This window comes from Citrus sinensis, chromosome 9, assembly GCF_022201045.2.
Source record: "Citrus sinensis cultivar Valencia sweet orange chromosome 9, DVS_A1.0, whole genome shotgun sequence".
NCBI lineage: Eukaryota > Viridiplantae > Streptophyta > Magnoliopsida > Sapindales > Rutaceae > Citrus > Citrus sinensis.
In genome coordinates, this window is record NC_068564.1 from 9,437,852 (window position 1) to 9,441,737 (window position 3,886).

General features: G+C 37.9%; 1 non-coding gene across 1 annotated transcript; it reads left to right on the forward strand.

Annotated features, from left to right (window-relative positions):
• Positions 1–2,985: 2,985 nt before the first annotated feature.
• LOC127900186 (small nucleolar RNA R71) lies at positions 2,986–3,089 on the forward strand. Its single transcript, XR_008052200.1, has one exon. It is a non-coding gene; the product is annotated as a small nucleolar RNA R71 (small nucleolar RNA).
• The last annotated feature ends 797 nt before the right edge of the window (positions 3,090–3,886 follow it).

Here is a 3,886-nt window from a genome sequence, read left to right on the forward strand (position 1 = left end):
GAATCATTAAAGATAAAAGGTACATCCTTAGCAAGTAAGTTGCATAAGGGTCTAGAAACTTTGCTAAAATCTTTAATGAAACGTCTATAGAAACCAGCATGCCCAAGGAAAGATCTTACTTTTCTGACTGTTTTGGGTGGAGGAAGATTAGAAATGAGATCCACCTTGGCTTTGTCAACCTCAATACCTTTGCTCGAAATGATGTGACCGAGAACAATACCTTGTTTTACCATAAAATGGCATTTCTCCCAATTTAAGATCAAGTTCTTCTCGATACATCTCTGTAGAACTAGTGTTAGATGATGTAAACATTGATCAAACAAGTCGGCAAAGACAGAAAAGTCATCCATAAAGACTTCAAGGAATCGTTCAACCATATCAGAAAAAATGCTCAACATGCATCGTTGAAATGTAGCAGGTGCATTGCATAATCCAAATGGCATTCTCCTATATGCAAATGTGCCAAAAGGGCAAGTGAAAGTAGTTTTCTCCTTATCTTTTGGTGCTATGGGGATCTGATTGTATCCTGAGTAGCCATCTAGAAAGCAATAAAATTCATGACCTGCTAATCTATCAAGCATTTGATCAATAAATGGTAAAGGGAAATGGTCTTTACGTGTGACAGAATTCAACTTCCTATAATCAATGCATACACGCCATCCTGTAGTCACTCTAGTGGGTATCAATTCATTATCGGCATTGGTAACTACAATGACTCCTGACTTTTTGGGGACAACTTGCACAGGACTGACCCATGAACTATCAGAAATGGGGTAAATGATACCTGCGTCTAATAGTTTAAGGATTTCAGTTCTAACAACATCTTTCATATTAGGATTTAACCGACGTTGCATCTCCCTAGTAGTTTTAGCATTTTCATCAAGGTGAATGTAATGCATGCAGTCTACTGGGTTTATACCTTTTATGTCTGCTATGGTCCATCCTAATGCTCCTTTGTGCTCTTTTAAAACATCCAACAACTTACCTTTTTGTTCGTCATTGAGGGATGATGAGATGATTACCGGTAGAGTACTTTCTTCTCCCAAAAATGCATATTCCAGAGTATTGGGTAATGGTTTGAGCTCGAGTTTCGGTGGTGATTCTGATGATGGAATGAGTTGCTTCTCTGATGGTGCTAGTTGCTCAACTCTTGACTTCCATTTATTAGTGTCCATAGATGGTGCTGAGTCAAGCAGGGCGTTGACCTCATCGACCGATCTGTCAATATCAAAATCCAAACCAAAGTGAGTTAAACATGTTTGTAAAGGATCATCACTAAGGTTTGAAACAAAAGTATCATCAACTAATGCTTCAATTAAATCCACATCAACAATTCCATCATCTGCATTGTAAGGTTGTTTGGCAATGTTGAAGATGTTCAGCTCCATAGTCATGTTGCCGAAGGACAACTGCATATTTCCAGTCCTACATTGAATGTGAGCATCCGCAGTTGCCAAGAAAGGTCGGCCTAGAATAATGGGGATGTGCTTCCTTGAATCCTGTATTGGTTGAGTGTCAATTACAATGAAATCAACAGGAAAATAAAACTTGTCTACCTGGATAAGCACGTCCTCCACAATACCACGAGGTATTTTCGTGGACCGATCTGCAAGCTGTAACACCACTGGAGTTGGGTGTAATTCTCCAAGTCCAAGTTTCACAAATACAGAATAAGGCAACAAATTTACACTAGCTCCTAAATCCAACAAAGCATTCTCAATTGTGTGGTTCCCTATACTACATGAGATAGTGGGGGAGCCTGGGTCTTTGCATTTTAAAGGAATTTTATGTTGGAGTATAGAACTAACGTTTTCTGTTAAAAATGCCTTCTTTTGAACATGCATATTTCTCTTTTTAGTACAAAGGTCTTTAAGAAACTTGGCATAAGATGGAACTTGTTTAATAGCATCAAGCAAAGGGATGTTAACACTTACCTGTTTGAAGATTTCAAGAATCTCACCTGTGGATTTTCCCTTTTTGCCTTTTGCTAACCTCTGAGGAAATGGAGCTTTAGGAACATATTCTCGTGGGTTGGTTTCTTCTTTTTCTTCCGGTGGTGAGTCCTCAACATTCACAGGTACAATTTGATTTTCTTTTGTCACCGGCATCTCCACTTTGTTGTCGACTTCTTTTCCTTTTCGTAAGGTCATGACTGCTTTGACCTCTCCATGCTGCTGTGGTGAACTGGTACTTGCTTCATGCACTCCTTTAGGGTTAGGCACTGGTTGACTTGGAAACTTACCTTTCTCAACGGTCATTGCCAAAGTTTGAACTGAAGAGGCAAGTTGTCCCACCATCTTCTTGAGGCTTGAAACCGATTGAGCTTGTGAGTTGAAGCCTGCTCTCAACTCATTTCGTAGTCCATCAATGGTGCGGTTCTGTTGCTCAATCGTAGAGTGAGTAAGATTCTTGAGATTTTGGAATGAATCCTCCCATGGTCTGGGTTGAGAGTAGTTCTGGTTCTGATTGTATGGTCTAAATGGGGGCTGAGAGGCTTGAGGATTTTGTGGAATTGGTGGAGCTGGAGCTGCTGGTCCATTCTGTTGGAATCCTTGAGACCATGAAAAATTGGGGTGGTCTCTCCATCCAGGGTTATATGTGTTGGAGTATGGGTTGTAATTTGATGGCTTTCTCATTACACCTATGGCATTGGCTTGATCTGAGTATGAGTCATGGTCATGTGGCTCTGTTGATTTAGCAGTCGATAACGATGCTATTTGTCGAGCAAGACCTTCAACCATCTCCTTGACTTCTTTGATTCCCGAAGTTGACTCGCCAATTTGAACCTCATTTACTCCCTTAATTCGTCTAGTATTCCTGAGTGATCGACTCCGTTGTTGGGAATTATCCGCTTGTCGCTGAAAGAATTCCCAAATCTCTGATGCACTTTTTGACATTAGCTCTCCTCCACTTGTTGCCATTAGCCATTCTTGCACATTCGGCAATAATCCCTCCAAAAAGTATTGGCATTGGTGCCATTTCTCGTACCCATGATGTGGACACTTCAAAAGTAGCCCATTGAATCTCTCCCATGTTTCGAAAAATTGCTCGTCCTCTCTCTGGGTAAACTCCGAGATTTCTCTGCGAATAGCATTGGTTTTATGCACTGGGAAATATTTATTCAAAAATTTTGTAACCATTTGTTCCCATGATGAAATGCTATTGGCAGGCAATGTATTTAACCATGAACGAGCTCTATCCTTTAAAGAAAATGGGAATAATCTAAGTTTAACATCATCGTCTGAAAAATTCTCATATTTAAATGTTTGACAAATAGCGTGAAAATCATTCAGATGATTATATGGATCCTCATTTTCTAGGCCATAAAATGTGGGGAGACAATTTAGCACACTAGGTTTTAATTCAAAACTCCTAGCAGCTACATTTGGGTATCTTATGCATGATGTGCTCAAATTAGCTAAGGGACTAAAATAGTCCTTAAATGGCCTCTCCTGTGGTTGCAAATCCATTTTATTCTTAATTTGTTTGTGTGTGCGAAGTGTTTTTTCTAATTCAAGGTCTATAGGTTCAAGATTAGGAAATAATGACCTACGACCATGCATGCAAAACAAATAAAATAAAATAAAGATGGGAACAAAACAAATAAAAATAAAGAAGAGGGAGAAATTATGATACTAACCTTATTGCGCTATTAAAACCTTTCTATAAAAATACACAAAAACAAATACGTGAAATTAAATTAACTAAAAATAAATTAATAAGTTAAACAACAACAAAAAAATTCAATTGAAAATTAAATTACAGAATTTTAAAAAAGAGAAAAAGAAAAGAAATACTAACCTTTAAATGTAGATTCACTTTTTTCTTTTTTTTTTTAATAAAAAAAATACAAGAAAACAAATAAAAGAAATTATTCACAAAAATT